The sequence below is a fragment of the Nannobrachium achirus genome (genome assembly GCF_963921795.1).
Source record: "Nannobrachium achirus genome assembly, chromosome: 10".
NCBI lineage: Eukaryota > Metazoa > Chordata > Actinopteri > Myctophiformes > Myctophidae > Nannobrachium > Nannobrachium achirus.
Window position 1 is genome coordinate 19,621,269 of NC_137819.1, and position 22,889 is coordinate 19,644,157.

The 22,889-nt window shown below is 42.4% G+C and overlaps 1 protein-coding gene across 1 annotated transcript in view; it reads right to left on the reverse strand.

The window, feature by feature from the left end:
• The window catches only part of LOC308293340 (receptor-type tyrosine-protein phosphatase U-like), a gene marked incomplete at both ends in the record, with an annotated part of 255,222 nt that overhangs the window by 139,482 nt on the left and 92,851 nt on the right, over positions 1 to 22,889 (reverse strand). The window lies entirely within an intron of this gene.

Below are 22,889 nucleotides of genomic sequence, written 5' to 3' on the forward strand. Positions count from 1 at the left end.
AAAGTCGACAAGTCGACTCAGTCGACTTCATTACACAAGTCGACTCCCACCAGACAAAGTCGAAAGTCGAAGTTAAAAAATAAAAATAAAACGTTATATTGTGAATAGTAGGTCTAAATGCTCAGCATGTAGATCGGCTATTTTCACAATTTCTGACTCTATATATTTGACAATTTGGACAATGTTTAATTTGCCATTTTAGAGGTATTAAAAGAGAATTATGTTGGTTCCATTTGTTCCCTCTCAGAGATAAATCAACACTCAGGATTTAACAATGTAATGTAGGTGAAACAAAGCCGTGTCAGGAATTGACAGTGCATATATCTTGGGACAACCAGCAAATGTAGGCAGATTGGAGAAAATGTTCATTGATAAATCAACAGCTAAGATTGCGCTGGTGGTTTGCTGCCACTACTGTCTGCTAGTTCAGTGCCAGGGTTTCAATAGGGGACCAAATCATTTAAGCCCCATATCACTCTGCTGAACCTAAATATGAAAGGATAGTGTATAAATTATGTCAAATGGCTGAAGTTAAATATGTTACATGTTAAGAAAAGATCCAAAATGTCTAGGATGTTATAGTAACATATTGCACAGACAAATTACATCCTGTTTGTAAGCACTTAATGGATGCCTTTTTGTGCCTTCAGGGGAATAAAAACCTCCATCAACACTAATGTGCTGAGAGACATTATTACTGCTTTGTCCTTTAATGGTTGTGTTTGTATATTGAAAATCCAACAACAGAGCAGATTCATTATGGGCCAGGGAAATATTTCACCCGAGACAAGATGAAACCACAGAAGCTGGTTAAGAAGTGTTTCGCTTTATTTCTCGGGGGGTTCAATAAACTGAGATGAATGCAGGAAGAATGCAATCAATGAATGAAAACACAACCTGTGGAAAATTACACCAGGAGTCTTCCTGAATCCACGTGATAGCTCTCTATCACTGTATGTGTGCATTACGGGCGTTGTGTGTATTGTGTGCATTTAGGGGCAGCATAGCTGGATGGTTGGGAGCCCGCCAAGGGAAACAGAGCCCCTGGTTGTCCCAGGTTCGATTCCAGGCCAGGGTAGCAATGTCGATGTGTGTCCCTGAGCAAGACTCGTAACCCCTAATTGCTCACACGCTCCTTGTGGGCAGCAAATCAGCTGGGTTGGGCTGAAAATACTGAATTTCGCTCGTGGGAGGAAATAGGTATCTATTATTATTATCATGGTATAGTTCTCTCTTTATCCTATTTTCTCTCCCTCTCTCCCTCCTTCCCTCCCTCCCTTTCACCCTCTCTCTCTCTCTCTCTCTCTCTCTCTCTCTCTCTCGTTGGCGAAGACAAACACAAACTTTCATTCCCTGAATGTCATCTCATCTCCTGATAAGCCCCTTTATCGTCTGTGTTTGTCTTTCCCCGATAGGGTTGTGGGATGGTGCGTAAGGGTGCGTGGTGTGGGAGGGGGGATTTAGCTGTGCAGCAGTGCACCATCTGCAGCATCTGGGGGGATGTTGATGAGGAGGAGGAGGCTGGATGGATGGATGGATGGATGGATGGATGGATGGATGGATGGATGGATGGATGGATGGCGAAAACACTACATATCCCATGATGCAACTCGGCCGGCAGCATCAGGAAGCACCCTAACTTATGTCTTTAATTGGCGTCTTATGTTGTCGATCTTAACAACAGACGCCTTTTTTTTTCGGTCAAATTAAACACACAACGTAGTTGTATTGAATTTGCATGAGATGGTAAAATGAAAGCGAAAGCATCCGTCCATTTTTGGTAAAAAATTACGGTTCTCTGCATCAACTGAGGCTCATCTTTGCTGCTGCTCTGAATGAGTGCACACAGTTTTCCCTTCATGGATAATTATTCATGTAATAGGAATGTAATTAGGCTAAAGATAAGACAATAACTTCATTCTGTATAACAAAAAAACATTGTTTTCTTTTCTTCTTCTCCTTGTCTTCTTCTTCTTATATGTTTTGATTGATTACTTTTGATTGTTTGATTGGTGCCTATGCCTGAGTTTGTCTATAGAAACAGTCTGCGCTCACAAGGGGAATCTTCTTAGATTTGTTATTTTGTATTTTATTGACCACAGCAGCAGTCATGCCAAACGGACACATTATGGCTACTCAGAACCTTCATCAGTGTTTTCTTCTGGGTGCCAGCAGTGGATATGGAAATGTAAGGTGGCAGAACCATCTGGTTCAGATGACCTTCAAAGCCCTCCTCCCTCTAGCCCAGCCTGAATGTGTGTTGACCCCAGTAACACTGGCCTTCACCCTGCTCCTTTGGAGTGCATGACAGTTATAATAAGACCACAGGGGCAATTCATCTTTACTGCTGTGTATACCTCAACTCACCAGTACATCAGTCAGGTCAGTTATACTGATATACAATTAGAGTAGATTTTCACATCATCTACATCAGGGGTCTTCAATGTTTTCAGGCCAGGGACGCCTTAGCTGAGAGACAGATGAAGCAGGGACCCCCTCTACATGTTGTATGAAACTGTGTTGCTGATTTTCATTGATTTCAAGGGTAGATTCATACTTAGACTTGTTTGACAGCACTGTCATAATGTTTAATTTGTTTTAATGTTTTTTTTTTTCTTCTTCATTTAATCACTTAAATTGTCGATACTTTGTAAATTTCAGACATTTAATCACTTAAATTGTCAATACTTTGTAAATTTGACCAATCACTCTGTACTTGGTCTGCTCTTTTTTACCTCCACACCCAACCTATTCGCAGAAAATTGCCGATCTACAAGCTCTCAACGCCTCACGCTGTGAGGCGTTGAGAGCTTGTAGATCTGCTATTTTAGGCCAAAGTTCTCCTCAGAATAGGGAACGCGAGGGTTCAAGTTGTTAATCTTAAACAATTATCCTATCACACAAAGATTTGGAGGCCCCCCTGTAGTAACTCTGAGGACCCCCTAGGGGTCCCAGACCCCCTGTTGAAGACCCCCTGATCTACATGTTTGTTTTCAGGCAGTAGGGGGCGCACTAAGGCTGGCCCAGACTGAGTCTTCCCCACACAACAATGGACCTGTGTGTGTGGGTCCCCAATGTGATGGCAAAACACATGGCTGTTGGAATCAAAAAACACAAACAAAAGGCAGGCAGGCAGTAGCTTCAAGCTCATTTACTTTCATACACACACACACACACACACACACACACACACACACACACACACACACACACACACACACACACACACACACACACACACACACACACACACACACACACACACACACACACACACACACACACACACACACACACACAACACTGGTTCATTCAAAGAAAACGATTGTCAGAAACAACTGAAAGACATTTGTAATCCCCAGGAACCCAATTCATATCCTGCCGTTTTAATGGCACGGCTTCCAGCAAATAAAGCCCTGGAAGCTGAGATCAATATCAATAAATCAGCATAATAAGCATCTCAACTGAAAACGGAGCCAAAAAAAACGCATGCTGTTCTCTGACATTTACGAGAAGAACTCTTAATCATCAGATGCGTTAACTATGGTATAGAGCTGTCCAAATAAATGGAAATCAACGGAGGAAAACTGACAAATGCCCACAAAAGCATGCACCGCACGGTCCCTTCTTATGCTCAAAGCACCAGTCTTTAATTAGAAAGGAAAGCATAGAATCCAAATAATTAAAGTCCACAGGGAAGCATCCAGCCACTGTTATTTCCCTTATTTGTTGTGAGAACAAAGACCATTATTAAAAATTGTAAGATCTCAACAAGTTCTCTTGTACAGGTTTAGAGACGACTGGGTTAACCAATTGAACCCCAGCATCCATATTCTGGGGGGGAACATTAACCAAAAAATGTACATACAAGCTCTGTGAGCAATCTATGGCAAGGAGATTTGGTGTATACAGGAACATTCTGTCCAAGTATATAGAGCCAACACAGGTCCAGTGGTTGAAACAACAAATGACCATGGCATGGAAGAAGGATTAGACACTCTCAGTCCTCCCCCTGGAGCAGATACTGTCTACCGATTTGTGTGATTTTTGGACAAAATCTGTAGCAGTAGGCCTATTGTACAAAATGTGTTTTGCTAAAATCTGCCTCACGGTGGCACTAGAACATGTGGCAACATTCAGAGGTTCTGAATTGGCATCCAGGGAGTGTGTGTGCGCAGTTAGGCAGCAACCGCGCCAGCAGCGCCGGAGATTAGATGGTAAACAGACGGACGGACGGACAGGGGGCAAAACTGTCTCTCCCATGCCTTCAGCCTGGTGGAAAAAATATCACATTTTACCCACCGTGTGCGTGCGTGTGTGTGCGCGTGAGCATGTCAGGTGTGCGGTAAAGACCGATACGTCCTAACGGGAGTTTGACTCCTTACCTCCCCTATAATCCCCCCCCCCTCCCTTCACAGCTTTGCACAAATCATAAGCATGACGTTCTGGGGTCTCACTAGAGGGGGTTAGTGTTATCCTGGGTCCACCCCAGGGGATGGGATTTTACTGCAGGGCAAATGGGCCGCGGCAGCAACATGGTGACGGGATGTCAGTGAGTCATGCTGGGCCCCTGCTCTGGAGACAGATCATGCAAAAATAAAGACGGGACCAGAGAGGGTAAAGAGAAAGAGCGAGAGAGAGAGAGAGAAAAGGGATGAGGGAGCGGGAAAGCGAGACGATCAACTCTGGAGAGATGATGTCGCTTGCAGTACTTGCAGTAGTAACTCTGAGCAGTGGTGGAAAAAGTAAGTAAAAGTATCAATACTGCAATGTCTTGTTTACGTCTGCTACCGGATACATTAATTAGGGTCTTTATTATTATCATCACTGTTGTAGCATTCCCAGGCTACAACAAGACTTAGGACTGCTACAAAAACAAAAAAACATATATATCCATGAATTCAAGTCTGGGTTGAGTAAGCGATTTTGGGGGTGAACTACTACTTTAAGTGCATGGTTAATGTATGTTTTGTAATGAGAATCAACAAATGCAACTAAAGTTGTCAAATGATTGCCTCTGAGATGTAGTGGAGTAGAAGTTAAAGTTACTGAACATTTAAAATACCATACTTGAGTAAATGTACTTAGTTGATTTACACCACTGTGTAAACGAAAGACTAGACCAGAGAAAGTATAAAAAAAGGAGTGAGAAAAGGACGCGAGAGAGGGAATATCAATACTGGAGAGATTATGTCACGTGCGGTTGTAACCCAGCCGCACCTTGGTAAAAAGCAAGCAAAGATGTGACGCACACAGGGCCAACGAGAGGCCACATGGTGGCTCCTTAACCGAGGGCCAGCCATGTGATCCTGTACTACAGGGTGATCAATCAGTGAGCTGTTGGCCCAACACTGCGCCTTGGCACAGATGGTCCACCTCACCGTACTACATGCACACATAGTCACATACACACACACGCACGCACGCGCCCGCACGCACGCACACACACACACACACACACAGCACAGTGGGTGACAGTGATGAATTAGGGAACGCTCAAAATGTTTAGGAGTCTCCCACTCTCCTCATCTGCATAACATACTGTCGCATGCTCTCATCTCACTTTGCTCTCCTGTTCTCCTTTCCTGTCCTGCGTCTTGTCTCCTCCTTACATGCACACGTATGCACGCACGCACACGAACATGCACACAGGCACGCTTTTACCGTTTCCTTCTGCAAAGTATTTTACTTGTGGTGTGTTGTGCTTTATATAATGTAACTGTTGCCAAATAAGTCTCCACCATGCAACACACGTACACACACACACACACACGCACGCACGCACGCACGCACGCACACACACACACACACACACACAGGGTGTCAAAACGTTTAACTCTCTCATTCACTCAGTCTGACTCTGAGACTGAGTGAATGTCTGCTGTCTGCTGAGAATGCCAGCGTTGACATCACACTAGGAAGTGGTGTCAGTGCTCGGTGCCCTGAGTGGACTCTTCTCGCTACAATACTCTACTTAACACAATATAAGACCAGTTAGCGTTTCCTCAGTAGTAGGAACTGGGGCACCTTGAAAATAATGAGCTCCCATTGGATGAAGACGCCCTCGCAGCATCCACTCAAGCATTCTTGACACCCAGCAAGGTCTAAAAGAACTCAACACACAAATTGCACCGATTTGCTCAACCGTATACGATAGCAATTGTTGGAGAAAGTGCTCTTGTGCCTGACAGGGTTCCATGCTCTCGAGTGGCCACACAACAACAAAAAGGCTTGTGATTTGAAGTGTCGGTCCTCTAAAGGGTGTTTAATGTTGTGGAGAGAACAAGCACAGTGTCTGCTGTACATCTGTCTCTGTATTGACAGCAATGGCACACTTTTTAACATAGATTTATACGGGTGAAAATCCCATTGAGATCAAGATCTCTTTTACCAGGGAGCCCTGTTCAGGGCAACACAACATGTTCAACGTACAACATAACACATAAACAATCACATAATGATATCGTAATATAAGTCAAGTGTAATCGGAGCCTATAAGGCAAGAGAAATAATTTGCATACTTTGGAAAAAATAACCATTTAGGCAGGGAAGCAAGTGCACTGTCCGATGGAGTCTGCCATCAGGTCAAACTTTTAAAGTTGACTTTTAAAATACCTAAGTGTGATCAAGTCCTTAAGCTGGGGGAGTGCAAGTGAAGGCCAAGTTAAGTTCGAGCTTTGGGGTGCAGTCGGTAGCAGGGAGTCACTTGAACGTAAACTGCAGTTACTGGTTTTGCAAAGGTACGATTTCGGAAGCAAACCGAGGATTCATTTTACTCCATCGTGTGATGGTGTGTATAAATTAGAACAGTTAATCAAACTGATCGGCTTAACCGATTATAAACAAAATAATCGATAATTTGATCAAATAAATGAACAACAAACACACCCTGTTTTGGGCATGTCATTTAAAAAATAGCGAAAATAGAATATCTACAAGCTCACAACGCATTGCGACATGTTGTGAGCTTGTAGATCAGCAAATTTCACTATTTTTACAAATGATTAAATAACGCTTAAGTGGTTAATTGATTTGATTATGTTAATTGATTCTGTGTAAATAATAATAATAAATAGCTAAGAAGGGTTTCTTTAACAGCTCCTGTTAGTAAAGAATCCCTCATACTGGACTGTGTGCAGTAATGGACTCGTCTTGCCAGATTACCACGACAGCCGGAGAATTTACTCTGAATTTCACTCGGTGTTGAAGCCAATAATTCCCCTGAGCATAGAGGAATCCATTGGTAAAGGGTTTTCAGTCAACAGCATGACCTTCATGTCTAACATGCTTAGCTGTGGGTCTAAACTGTGATGAGTACATGACCTGCTATGCTGTTTTTAGCACATTATCAGCATTTCAATGCTTCTCGTTCTATTTCTGATGCCATTTTTGTATTGTGTCCAGGTTATTATTATCTTTTGTATTTCTCTAGTCTCTCATCTTTCTGTATTGTTTGTGTCCAGGTTATTTTTTTTTTTTTTTTCTCTAGTCTCTCATCTTTCTGTATTGTTTGTGTCCAGGTTGTTTTTTTGCACGGTGTCCTGTTTTAGTTTAGTTTGTGTACTTCTGCTGCTGAAATAACAAGTGCAATTTCCCCGGGGATAAACAAATAGTTTTCTATCCATCTATTCCCCTTGTCAGGAAAGAAACCCTCACCACTCACCTCCTGTGCATTTAGCTGACAGCTGTACAAAAGCAAACATTCTATCAGTGGCAGAGACGTACCTGCAGGTACTGGGATCACACATTACCTTTCCCCCCCCCCTCTTACACCACCACCCAACCCCCTCCCACACCACCCAACCCTCTGTAACCCCATCCACACACATTACAGCAGGGGTCTTCAACAGGGGGTCCGGGACCCCTAGGGGTTTCTCAGAGTTACCACAGGGGGTCCTCCAAATCTTTGTGTGATAGAAACTTTTTTTTGCCAAAAATAGCAGATCTACAAGCTCACAACGACGCGGGCTGCGAGGCGTTGTGAGCTTGTTGATCGGCTATTTTAGGCAATGGGGTTTGGTGTAGAGGGGTAAAAGATCAGATAAGTACGGAGTGAACTCTTATAATAATCAACAAATCAACATGAAATACTTCTAATAGATGATTTAAATAATCGACTTAATCGATTCAACTCTGTACGTACGTATACCGTACGTTGACATTTGCAGTAAGTGTACAGTAATCGCGATCAAGGCAAAGGTTCGAAATAATCCTGACATTATATTTCCAAGCCTATCCCCCTAGTGCTACCTACAGTAGGTGGTGTGGTGGAGTCTGAAGAGGTATGTCTTCAGACTACGGTGGAATGTAGAGCGTGAGTCTGCAGTTCTGCCTGCAATGCAATGGGTAGTTTATTCCACAGTGTGGGAGCCAGGAGGGAGAAGAGATCAACATGTGTGGAGCATTGTCCAGGGTGTTTTGGGGATGGCTCAGACAACATTAGTGTCAGTATGTCTACGGGTGGTAAGCCGAAAGCCCACATCCCGTGCCACCTGGAAGCCTAGCTTCCGCAGGTAGGACAGAGGTCATTCCACGGCTTGGGAGGGCAGGGTGGCCAGGGTGTCATATAGGGGCAGGAGGGACGCATGCAGGGGCGTCGCACCAAATTCTGGGCCCTGGGTACAAGGATTAACTGCAGGCCCCCCATGAATGTTCTTCATACGGGGAAGGGGTTTAACCCATTTAGACTGGAACGCATCATTACGCATTATTTTGTGCTTTAAACATTGAAAAATAGCAAATAATACAAGCTCACAGCGCGCGCTGCAAGCTTGTAGATCTGCTATTTTTTCTTTAAATCATGAACATTTGTGCAAGTCTTTGAATATTTCAAATCCTTCTAAGATTCTTGAAAAACGTATGTTTTTGTCAATGGTGCTCAAACTTTTTCATGATAAGGACCCCCAAAATGATATGTATTTGGCCAAGGACCCCATTCAAAGATTTGCACACATTTTCACGACTTTTCAAAAATAGCAGATCTACAAGCTCACAGCGCGGCACTCGGTGCCGCGCTGTGAACTTGTATATCTGCTATTTTTCAATAGCTAAAGTATATAAAATAGGGCACCTCCACCTTGGGCCCTAGTAACTCAGTCCGCGCTGTGAGCTTGTATATCTGCTATTTTTCAATAGCTAAAGTATATAAAATAGGGCCCCTCCACCTTGGGCCCTAGTAACTCAGTCCCACTCCCCCCCCCTTGGGACGCATGTCCTGTGTGTTGATCTAAGTGTGCAGGAAGGCATGTGGGGGCTGCATCATATCCTGCAGGTAGGGGGGGTGTGATCATGCACTTGGTCACCTTGTAGGTCATGGACTGTGAGCGTGTAAAAATGAACCCGTAAGAGATTTGACTCTGTGAAACTTCTCATCAAAGGGCCAGAGAGCAAACCTTCACACAGCAGAGGTCGGCTCTGGGGATGTTGAACTCCTCTTCAAAGTGTGAAGAGCGCAGGGCAACAATCACGCGAGAATAAAGCCTCCGGCAATGTCCAGAACACTGAGCAAAGCGTAGGCGACCAATCGAAGTCAATGTCTGTGTGTGTGTGTGTGCGCGCCTGAGTGTGTGTGCGTGCAGATGCACGTGTGTGCTTCTCTCTCGATCTCGCTTTCCCTCCAGCAGCTGCTGCAGGAGGGTATGTTCTATGTTCCTGTCAGTTCATGTCAGCTTTAAGATGAGCTTTGGGAAGATTACAGAGTCTTCCGCTATTGCAGCAATAAAGTGACCCTGAAGGTTTGAGAGTTCAGCTCCCAGGGACACTCAAGAGTGGTCAGCGGGGTCATTTATAGACAAGCAGCAGTACAGCAAGTGCACACGGCAAAACGATTACAAAGCTAGCACTAGAAAGAAGCAATTCTGGGAAATTGCAAGTGTGGTTGCCGTGATGCGAGTCACACTAGCAAAAGAATTCCGTCCTTGTCCCTTTAATGCTCATATATGGAGATCACTGATGTCATGAATATTTATCCCATACCTTGGAATACCCATATATGGACACTCTGTGTCAGTCTCATGTGGTCTATGACATCAGACATGTATGATGTCAGTCATCTCCATATTTGGGAAAAGTTTATTTTTTTGCATTTTCAATTTGACATATGGCCCAAGTGCGTGGCAAAATAAAGTTTATCTGGAAGAACGTTTTTACAAGTATATACAGTAGTCTAACAAGATAAGGAGTCTGTATAGGAGTTGGAGCACCCGCCTTGCATGGTTTCCTCCACCGTCGGTGTGTGAATGGGTGAATGTAATGTAATGCACATTGCACTTTGGATAAATGCACTGTATACAGTAAATGCCCAATTCATTTTTATGTATTTCATTATTTCCTTATTTATTAACTTATTAACTTGGAAAAGGATACCAGACGGGCTAAATACCATAATAACAGTTGAAGATGACCTCATTATGTTAACAGAAAACAACAAACAAAAAATCAAATTAAGTCCTGCCACTGCGCGCCCCTCCCAGCACCCGGTGCCCTTATTTAACTCGACTGTCGGCACTTCAAACGGCGAGAGTGCAAAGATGTTCAGCCCCGCAATTAATTCATATTCTTAATCCTTCAGACTTTCAATTCTGCAAACAGATGAGAGAATGAAAGAGGAGAAAGTCCAGAGTCCAGAGCGACGGAACAGCAGAGACAGTTGGTAGGGAAGGAAAGAGAGATAGAGAGAGAAAGAAATTAAAATGAAAGACGGCGAGACAGTAGGAAAAGAGGAGAGATAAAGAAAGAGCGAGAGAGAAAGAGAGAGAGAGAGTAACCCGGCATTGGTCAGGGAGCAGAACAGGAAGCCAATTACCCGTGTTTGGAGTCCCACATGTGGGGGTGGAGGGTGGAGGGTGGGAGGCAGGAGCCGCCTGGCTCGCCTCTGATAACCGTAACGTGTCTCCATGTCATATCATCCCTGTATGTCATGCATGTCACGCATGGCTCTGCGAGGGACACAAAAGCCACCACCCACCCACCCACACACACACACACACCCACACACACACACACACACACACACACACACACACACACACACACACACACACACACACACACACACACACACACACACACACACACACACACACACACACACACACACACAACCATCACAACAACACTAGCAACTTGTGCACAGAGACATAGTCAACCGTCAGGGAGCTGCAGGAGCAACTGCTATGTGCACACACACACGCACGTGCACACACACGCACACACGCAGACACACGCACACACGCAGACACACACACACACACACACTCACACACACACACACATATGCGCGCACACACACACAAGCTCAAAAGTGAAAAGCGCAGGGAGGAAATGATAAAGCACAGAGAGGAATTCAAACCACGTCCTGTCCTCTATCAAGAGAACAACTGCCGTGGCAAGTTGAAATATCCCTGTGTGTGCGAGTGTGCACATGCAGGTGCATGTGTGCGTGTGCGTGCATATCTGGAAAGCATGTGAAAATTGCGGAAAATGTACAGACTTTATTGCTCTTCAGTTCCCGATCTGAACAGCCGTGGATATTGAAGGAGTAGAATGTCTACGGCTACACTGTTGCGAGGGAACGAAACAATCCATTTCACATTAGCCTCTGATTCATGCTCACTTCACCTGGACTGCTCCCCCGAGGACACTTTCCAGATGAAATAAATCACATGGATCCCCTTGTTCACCTACTGTACCACCACAATGCAGATGGAGACGTGTTCTCCTCAGAAACCTCTGATCCACAAACAAACAAACTTGTGGAATCCTAAATGAACTGTGAGGTTCATATTATATCGTTGTTGACGGGTGGAAACCTAGTATGTCCAAACTGTTCGTTTCACATTTATCATTATAAAAATGATAAAGAATAGTGAAAATAGCCAATCTACAAGCCCACGAGGCGTTGTGTGCTTGCTTGTAGATCTGCTATTTTCACTAATTTTGTGCAACACTCTTGTATGATGAAGTAGTTTTCACTAGTTTTATGCAACTGTCGCATAAAGAAGGGCTTTACTTTGCAAAAAAAAACATGCCAATTTGAAACCTGGAAATAAGAGGTTTCTGCGCGACAGTGACGATATATAGCCTATATCTGTTGCCACAACCTTCTTTTTGCACTTGACTGCATAAACAGACTGCTGTCTGTTTGTGGTCAAAAAGTACTCAAATGTTTTACCTAAGTAAAAGTATCAATACTGCAATGTAGAAACACTCTGTTACAAGTAAAAGTCTGGAATTCAAAATGTACTTGAGTAAAAGTACAAAAGCATTGGGATCAAAATGTACTTAAAGTACCAAAAGTAAAAGTAATCATAATGCAGAATGTCCCATTTCAAGTTTTGAAATGTATACAAATCTTTTGAAAATAGCAGATCTACAAGGTCACAATGGGTCACATCGCGAATATAATGTTCAGACCGGGACTTGTTCAGGTTGCTCTGAACATGTGCCGCACAGAAGTGAAGATTTGGGGTGACTTAACCCGAGTTGAATGTCAATCAGCTAAAAAAAAGAAAGGGTTTTGAATCCCTTCTTTTACATTATTTAAATGTTGATCGGTTCTGCTCCCGCTGAAGGCCTCTGGGCTTTCAGTATCAGCCCATTATGTGCAAATGGCTCATCCTACCTGTGGTACTGATAATAAAGACATCATTTATCAATTACACTGACAGGTTATGTGGATGTGGAAATGTCTCCTAAAAATAGACTGAGTGCACCTGGGAGGGAGGTGACTCAGGAGAGCATTAGATGAGAAAAGCAAATGGAAGGATAGAAGGCATTGCAGGAGAAAGTAAATTACTTTCTAATATAATGAATTAGACAGGGAGTGAAACAAGGAGGGTTCATAACTAGAGTAACAGAGAAATAAGTGCTGTTCATATTGGTGGTGTAAGAACATATCCATACACTTGAATGTCACAGCATTGCTAACCGTTTCCTAAGCAGGTTTATTCTATCCGGGCTATTCTGTCGGCTTTTGTCTAATGTAAATCTCAAAGAAAGATGTATTATTAATTATATTTTTGTTAAAATTGTCTCTGTGTAGGACCACTGGCTCAAGCCAGTTCCAGCAGGGAGCTTAGTTTTTTTATATCAAATTATTATTATTTATCTATTTTTTAAATCATGACCCCTGAATCATGATACGTGGAGACTACGGATAGAAAATAACTTCTAGCTAAATCCGGTATGTTTACATGTTCCGTTGATTGAATTCACGTTCTTGTATTGAATGTTCATGACTGTACATTGTCCCGTCTAAATAAACAAATTAAGTAAAGCAAGTGCATACTGTATAGTATCGCCAGATTCTAGGCAATACATACTGTAGCTGTAGTTCTTACTCACACATTGATTCTGTGTTTATTGACCGTGTTCACATGCTGTCGTGTCCATTTTGATCTCACTACTCAGAAGGTTCCCTTCCCCCAGGAGAGAATAAAGAACTGTTGTGTTGGAAAATTGATAACATTGCATTGTACAAAATATCGAAAATAGCAGACCGCCAAGCTCACAACGCGTCACAGCGTGGTGCGTTGTGAGCTTGGAGGTCGGCTATTTTCAGTGCTTGATACCACACTGAACTAAGCATAATCAAGTGAATACTGGAGATGTGGGGTACAACATCTATTTCTACACAGAGAGGGCAATTCTTTCAACATAAGATGCTGCGTTCAACTTCAGGAGAGTTTGGACAAGGCAATTCTCTTGAATGCTGCCTTCAGGTGTGGCATGGAATGAGGGCATTTTCATTTCTTTCACCAAAGTAAAAAACTGGATTCAAGGTCTGGAGAGGGATGACTATGTGTGCACGTGCCTGGTATCCTGTTTACTACAGTATAGCCAGGCTGAGCTCATTTCATAGGTATTAAAACCCTGAATGTAAATATCTACAGTATAACGCCTTTATCCTAAGTGCTTTGCAATATGTGTGTCACATTCACACACTGCTTAAACTAAATAAAAAGTCAAAATAGGTTCGGAACCATGGGTGTGTGTTATTAAGTGCTGGTAGTGTTCGGAACGATTGTGTAAATTCCATTACCATTACAGAGATATTAAAAACAAACACATAAGCAGCGCATCCCCACAGACTACCTTAATCAGGATAAGGTCCATTAACCGAAACACTGTTTGGATTAACTCTTTAAATGTGTGAAAATTATACGATAAGGGGATGAGAGAGAGGGGGTGGGGGTGGAGCAGGGCGAGAAGGCATTAAGATAATAAGAAAGTCTTATCCTTATTCATCCATATTCATCCAGTCAGAACAGCATAGCCTGACTTAAACTGTAAAATGATCTCTATTTACACAGCAATGTCACGTGGATTAACACTCAACAATGTTACCATAGATCAGTGGTTCTCAACCTGTGGGTTGGGACCCCCAGGGGGGTCGCCATATTATTTTGGGGGGTCCCCAGTTGATCAACTTAATGTGCAACATTGTTTTCTCACTCAACAGTAAACAAACCAACATAAAGTGTATAGAGGGTATCTGCACATTTCTAAAGTGACAATTTAATGACTTTTTAATACCTCTAAAATGACAAATTATACATTGCCCAAATTGTCAAATATTAGAGGCAGAAATTGTTCACAACGCTCTGTGATATACAAAAAGCCTAACTCTTAGTGCTCATCAGGGTGGGGGGGTCCTCAGTTAAAATATGATTATTTGGGGGGTCGTGGCCTGAAAAGGTTGAGAACCACTGCCATACTGTATATCACAAGAAGGAGAAAAATGGGAAATTGGACACACACACACACACACCCACACCCACACCCACACACACACACACACACACACACACACACACACACACACACACACACACACACACAGAAGGCACCTTCATATGCATTTTTCGATTATCTATGAAGCCAGGCTGTTTCGGAGACGTAAACACTAATTCATCTGTTTTATCCATTCCATTGCGATCTTATTCTGTTCTGTTTGCTTGCCTGTAATAACGAGAGTCAACGGCAATGTTTACACATCTGAAGTCAACAGACAGATAAAACCACGAGAACGCGTCTGCAAAGCTGAAGCAGACATAGCCGGATGGCCGCGTGTCAATCCAAAATGAAGAAATCATAATCTGTCTCACCACAGCACAGATGCAATCAGAGATTTCAATCCCGAAAGAAAAGAATACCAGACGGAATGGAAGATCATATCTGCCAATAATCAGGAGAGACACAGACACACACAGAGAGAGAGAGAGAGAGAGAGAGAGAGAGAGAGAGAGAGAGAATACAAAAAACAATGTCACAAAGCAACTGGGACCAGTTTATCAGCGGCAGCAGCAGCTGCTGCACGGCAATATGCTATACCAGTTATGTAAAAAAAAACTCCAGTAAATATTGAAGGGCAAAGCAAATAAATCATGCAAATCCACTCTAAGTGCCTTTCATAAACTAGAGAGAGAGGTTATGGAGGGCATCATAATTGACCCTCTTGTTTGCATAATGTCACAGAGGGCACACAAGCAGCCTAGAGCAGGACTAACAGTGAAGTAGGAATGACAGCATGGGGATAATTGGAGTGTGTCATTCATGGAAGTGGGAGTAAACAATAGTAATTGATGTTGTTCTGATGGAATCATTCAGGTTAAGAGGTCTTCATGGGGTTGTCACTGACAGAATGCTGCTCTCTGTTCCCTGTGATGAACTGAACCCCCTCATCAGAGAGAGCTTCATTACTGTGAGTCATATTGGTATTAGGGATGGGACGATACGAACATCTCATATCACGATTATTGTGACCAAAGAAATCGTGATTTACGATATTATCACGATCAAAATATCCCGAACATCCATTATCCTGGGGCGGAACATTTGACAAAAAAAGCAGATCTACAAGATCGGATTTTTTGGCAAAAAGATTTGGTAGAGAGTGAAAAAAAGACTGTATCAAGTATGTACCGGTATATTATAAGTACGTTTTCCAATAGAGGGTTTAAATGGTACCGGATATGCAGCTCGGCAAATAAAAGGTGAATTGATCCCATTGCATGACGGAGGAAGATTTCACGATAAATTAAGTCTTTACGTTTTTAGTTCTTTTTTGTTTTTTATCATGATAAACGATAATATCGCTTATCGTCCCATCCTAGATGTGAGTACATGGCCTTCGTCCTTTGTGACAGGCAATGTTGAATGAAGAAATATGGCTGCTATATGCAGAGAAACTCCACCTCGAACTGCTCAAGACGCTCAAGCTCAAACTCTCCAACTTAGAGTACAATCAAACTTTCCCCTTGTGTTTCGAATCCATGAATGTGGCTTTATTACGCGTGAATACACTAATTAGAGTGGACGGCAAGAGTTCTTCAAAGACAATGCAGGATCAGACTCAACCTACCTATACTCATATTTTGTCTTTGTTTATTCTCACAATGAGTCAATCAAAATGTGTATTTGGATTTGAGAACTCTCCAGATAAGTAAAGGATAGCAGATAACTTAAAACGTCACAGCTCTAAAATGATCAGTGATAATTAAAAAGAGAGAGGATTGATCTTCATTTAATTAGTCCCCAAAGAATGTCTTCAAGCTGGCCAAAAAAACATTACCGCCAGAATGGTTTTTTTTTATTTATTTTTATATATATACTTTTACTACTCCTAGTATTGGTGATCTCTTGTATAGTATTGTGTGTCCTTATTACGTCTTGACGAATTGAATACACATGACTCCAATGGAAACAGTCCCTCATTGCTTTTTGTGTTATCCTTTTAGCATAATATATTGTATAAATGTACCTCTGTACCTTTTGCAAACTCTTAACTCGTTTACTCGTTTTGACAGATAGGCCTGTATTTTAGAAAAGATTGCGTTTGGAAATAATGGATGGATATTTTTCTATAACATCGCAAAGGTAAACTACTTTTAAGCTACTTTGATGGCAGTTTAAGACATCCTTAAATCCTTAATGTATCAGTAAAAGAGTTAATGAAGTATTTATTAAACCACTCAATCTAACTTTCTGATTTCTTTCTTTTAACTTTCTTTCTGTTAGCTCATAATCTATGTGGAGCTGAAGGATAAAAAGCTGTCTGGCTGGCTGCCTATAACTTCTGAATCTTCCCTTATGTCTGGTGTACCCTGACCCCAACAAATCTCCTTTTTCCTATTTCTGTTTCTTTCTGTTTTCTTCCTTTTTTAATCTCTTTTCACTTTCTACTTCAGTAGATGGGGTGTTCTTGGTTTTTAATAAGGTTTCACTCATCCAGGGCACAACACGAACGCACATGCGCACGCACACACGCACGCACACACACACCTGCACGTGCACTCACCCTTGACTCTCCCCAGAGTCTGATAACATCAAGTGAGATTGTTCTTCTGTCAAATGACCACTTGCCTCAAAGCTCAGAGGAGTTTCTATCAAACCAATCAACTGACAGGTACATGTTCTTGGTTCCCGCGGGAAAATAAGACGCTACACTCAATGTGATTTCAGAACAGTTTGAGTTAATGTCACTAATGCATGATAGATCCGTGGCATTGACAAATAGAGAGCTTTAGTCCTCTTATAGAGGTGTAACGATACAATAACGGTATCAATAAATCATTTTCAACAATATTACTATATTGATACGCAAACAGCAAAATATTGTATTGCTTGACGAATCATTTTGCTATGCAATTAATAGATCGATACCTACTACTTGTGCGCTGTATGTTTATAATAATAAAAAAGAGATAGAGGGGTTCAGTTCTCAGAATATAGACGTTAGGGTTCAAGTGGTTAATATAACCTGTAACTCTGAGGACCCCCTAGGGATCCCGGACCCCCTGTTGAAGACACCTGCTGGCCTACATGGTTCTTGTTCTGCTACCTGAATCATCAGTACAGTTCATAGACAAATCACACCTCTCCATGAGTTTACGATGGGTATCTCATTCTCATCACTCCTTTTGAAGTTCTCCTGAGGAAAATGAGCCCTGGGAGAGACGTTAAGGAGAAGATCCTTATGATGAGGAGACGGAAGCTGCATGTGGAACGCTCTCCCAAAGGAGATTTGCCATGCTCTGACAATGGACTCTTTTGACTGCCTTGGAAAAAAAAGAAAAACACCTATTCTCTCAGGCTTGTGGAAAATAGTTTTGTTATTTTGTTTGGATGTTTGTTTTATGTCAAGCGTCATTGGGTTCATAAAAGACTATAAAAAGCCAAGCTATCATTATTATTATTCATAGATTGAAGCAGTCAGACTGACATACAGTACACAGTAGGGCTGGTACATGCGCCTTTCATTCTGGAGGTGAATAGTACATGTCCAGACTAACAGACTTCATTCATTTCTTATAAGAGCACACTGCAAAAAGAACAAGTCTCACACACCCAAAAAGCATCAGGGGGAGACAAATAAAAAGCCTTTATTGTGACATGGCCGTGCAGAATAGATTAAAAATGCTATCGCGTCTGGACTTGTGCATCAGGAGCAGCTGAAGCCTATGCTGCTCTTATATTGATTGTCCGCAGGGTCTAAATCAAGGAGAGGATTATGCAGTTTGTTTTCCCTGTCACAGCAGCAGAGCTCAGAGAAAATGTGTCCTACTGATGATCCAAATGCTACATAGAAGACAACACAGATATATGGACTAAAGAACATATTGCAACACTTAACACTTTATTGTGAGAAGATCTATTCCGACTACAAAATCAGTTTATTAGGCTAGCCATGTGATTTATTTATTTTTATTTTTATCCCACAATTTTGTAACCCATCTTTTAATTTGTCAATTATCTAATGTAATCCTGGGCGCTACAAACCCTCTGCCAACCTGGGGATACGACGGACTGACCTCATGCTTACTTCTATGCATGCAGTGTCCAAGTTGCTTCTTTTCACCTGAGAGAGTGGAGTTTCCCCGATTGGACGTAGCATGTGGAAGGAACGGGTTATTCCAACCAGTTCCTTTCCCCTCCATCAGGCGCCCCGGCTGGTCAGTGGGAGGCATTAAAGAGACCAGGATTGCTGCATGTTTTTGTGAGGGTACCTACCCTAGGAGACACAGGGAGAACATGCAAACTCCACACAGAAAGGCCATTTTGCTAACCCCACCTAGGGTATGGGCACTGATGACGCGGAGGAGAGATCATGCCCCGAACATCACCGGCGGGAATCGAACCCAGGACCTTCTAGCCGCGAGGAGACAGCAATACCGACTGCGCCACCGTGCCACGTGATTTTATTCAACTGTCAGTCTGTCATGATGTCCTCCAGCAAGCTACTGAATCTATGGAAGAAGGTTTCTTTACTTCCTATCTATTAATTAAAAAGTATTCATACAAAATGATTTAATCCAAGCAAGACTTGTCCAAGTAGGTTAATTGCATATTAGACACACAGTATTGTAGGCTAAAGTCTCTAGACAATGTCATACATGCTACAATGACTTCTACCACCAGCAGCTGAGCTTTTCAACCTGCCTAAATGTCAGGAAGGTATGAAGGTGTGAAATTAGATTAGGGCCCAACCCTGACCTGGTCTGAATAGCGGCAAGACTGGAGCAGAAATGTTCCTTTTCAGCTGCACTGTTTCATGTCATTGGTATTCCGCTGGTTTGTGGGCACTAATCAATGCTATTGATCTGTTGGGAGCCCAATAAACTCAGCTGTTGTCTCAATTGCAGTGTCTTTAGCAGATCTGGAGGAATTTAAAGCCCTTGGAAAAACAGCAGCTGTGACATGTTTTACCTAGCATGTTATCACTATGATACAAGGTTTACTGCTCTAGAGACACAGTTAATATTTGGATTTTGTATTTCTAGTGAATGAGGCGATTTTATTTTAACAGAAACATTTCACATTTAGCTGCAGTAATTAAAAGTAGGGGAGAGATTAATGGATCAACAGAAATTCATAATATGTATTATATGAATAATCTCATTTTTTTTTGGGGGGGGGGGGTCACATTAATTCAGTTAGGAAGAAGAGGCAGCATGGTACACTCACAAAACAATTCCCTATTATTTTACAGTAATAATATATTTGTGCAATGTCTTGTTGAGAAAAGTGTTTAATATAATATAATATAATAGGCATAGTATCTCAACAGTTCATAATCCTCCTATAGTGATTAATTCTCTATTAACGCCGTAAATCAAAGATTATCATCAATTTGTCCCTAATTGATCCTTCCAACAATCATAACTCAGTAAACTCTTAGGCAGTCAATGACTAATTGAATACCATACCACGTGTTGTTGTAAAACTAATATTTCTTTACTTTAAGCGGACCACACAACAGGTATGGTCATCACACGCTTCATGTTAACTCATCCACTGCCAGTGTAAAAATAAAGGCCATTCTGCCGGCGACTAGAAGTAATTTTACTTTGGTACTTGAAGAATAGTTTGATTCTGAATACACGCATTTGACTTCATAGTTTTATATTGTGGTATACTTCCACCACTGTCCACTGATCAAAAAACAATCAGTGAATACCTGCATCATTAAGCCCTCCCACAGGCACACTTAGGCCGCATTAAGCACGGTAAGGCTACCGAGCAGAACATCCAGGAACGGGCATGGTTTAAACCCTTCAGTGCCAAACAGCACCTAACCATGTGCAAATGGAAATGCAAATAGATCGGCTATTTACTGAGCTCAGAACCATTCTGCTGTGCCTTGGAAAAGCCCTGTGTGACAAATAGGAACCACTGAACCCAACACCTCAACCAAGAGAAATTCACTGTACACTGACTGCACTGAGCAAAATAACTCTCTCTCTCTCACTCTCACTCTCTCTCTCTCTCTCTCTCTCTCTCTCTCTCTCAAAGTGCCAAGGCAGACGGTATCAGGCATGGATTCAAGCGGCCATCAAGCTCAATATTGTTTTATTTCTGAAGATATTTTCTAAGCTTATAAGACACCAGCTAAGTTGTGTCTGCACAGCAAGCAGAGGAGACCTACAGTATAATATAGTGTGTTTATGCTCCATGGAATGTGTTTATTCAGCACCATGGAGAGAGGCACAAAAACACTGATTACATTTGGGTCTAACCCAAGGGTCTTCAACAGGGGGTCCGGGACCCCTAGGGGTTCCTCAGAGTTACTACAGGGGGTCCTCCAAATCTTTGTGTGATAGAAACTTTGTGTTTTCTGAGAACTACAAACATAGCAGATCTACTTGTAGATCGTCTATTTTAGGCAAAGAGGTTTAAGTACAGACTAAGTACAGAGTGAAAGGTCAAGTTTATTAAGTATTAACGGTTCAAGCGGTTAAATACCAGAAAACACAAATTGACATGAATCCAAAATACACTGATGATCGTGCTGTCAAACAATGAAACTATATGGATTGTGGGGGGGGGGTCCCTGCTTCATCTCTCTCTCAACTAAGGGGTCCTTGGCCTGAAAACGCTGAAGACTCCTGGTCTGACCTATGAGCTAAAAAGAAACAGTAACAGCCCCACCCCACCCCACCCCAAATGTCTCCAGACAGCGTAGGAAGCAACTCTGCAATGCATTGTGTAGAAGTTGATGACAGAAGATAAAAAGTGTTCCTGTTCCGTTCTGAGCTGCCAGGGCCCTGAGGACAAGCAGGAAGTGTACAATCAGCAGTGACCTCTGATCTGTGTCTCTCCACTAATCCCAGGGAGTTTTGTTAAGGTACCAACGTCCTCCACCAATCCCAGGGAGTTTTGTTAACGTACCAACGTGCCTCCAGAGGCGGGGATGTGTGCATACCGGCGGAACAAGCACTTGATAACTAGACAATGAATTATGCAGAATTATGCTGAACATCTCTAAGGAGAGCAATTGGCTGCTGTGCACAGTGTTTTCATGGTGTGTGTGTGTGTGTGTGTATGTGTGTGTGTGTGTGTGTGTGTGTGTGTGTGTGTGTGTGTGTGTGTGTGTGTGTGTGTGTGTGTGTGTGTGTGTGTGTGTGTGTGTGTGTGTGTGTGTGTGTGTGCCTGCGTAACATGTCTAGAGAAAGACACAGCGGGAGTGGGAGTCAATCAAAACATTCATGAAAGCCAGCAGAAATGTTCTTTTCTTGTCTCTGCGGGGAAAGCCAACGGTTTAAAAATGACCCGTGCGCCCGAGTTCAATTATATTATATTCGCCAGGCACTCCCAGTTAGAATTACTTAAATATTTCAAACGGTTCCATAAGCTTTGTAACAGATTTGTCTGAAATAACATCATCACCTACTAAAAGTAAAACTACAAAAGGCCAGTGTACCAGTATGCAAATGGTGTAAGTGTTTTCATAAGCTACCTGGTAGGAGGTCAGGATTGGAGTGATCATAGTAAATCTTTTCATAAGCTACCTCAAGGGTGGGCAACTTTGATGATGGCGAGGGCCACTATATTTCCGCCTTCACTCCAGAGGGCCACATTTCATATTGTTACGTACTACTTTGTCATTCTAGTATCTCATACAAAAGAAGCAAAAATTGCAGATCTACAAGCTCAAAACGCATCGCCCTGCGATGCGTTTAGAGCTTGTAGATCGGCTATTTTTGCTTCTTTTGAATTGGAATCCTGAAATTTCAAACACATTTAATTATATACTCATGTTAACTTTATGAACCTAAATACAAACACATTGGAGATAAAAAAAAATAAAAAATTAGTACTACTATACTAGTCATTAAGCTACTAATATAGACTGATGGAATTAAAGCAGGTCATGTTTGGAATTATAACAGCTGAAATCAATTATAATATCAGTATTCCAGTATTAACCTGCGGGCCGGTTTAAGTGAAAGTGCATGTGGCCCCCGGGCTGCCAGTTGCCCATGTAAGAGCTACCTGGTAGGAGGTCAGTAGAGTGATCATAGTGTAAGGTGCCCTACACACTACAGGCGGTTGCCGTCGGGGCTGCCGCTAGGATCAGCGGTGGCCGCACCGCGGTGAGACACAAACAC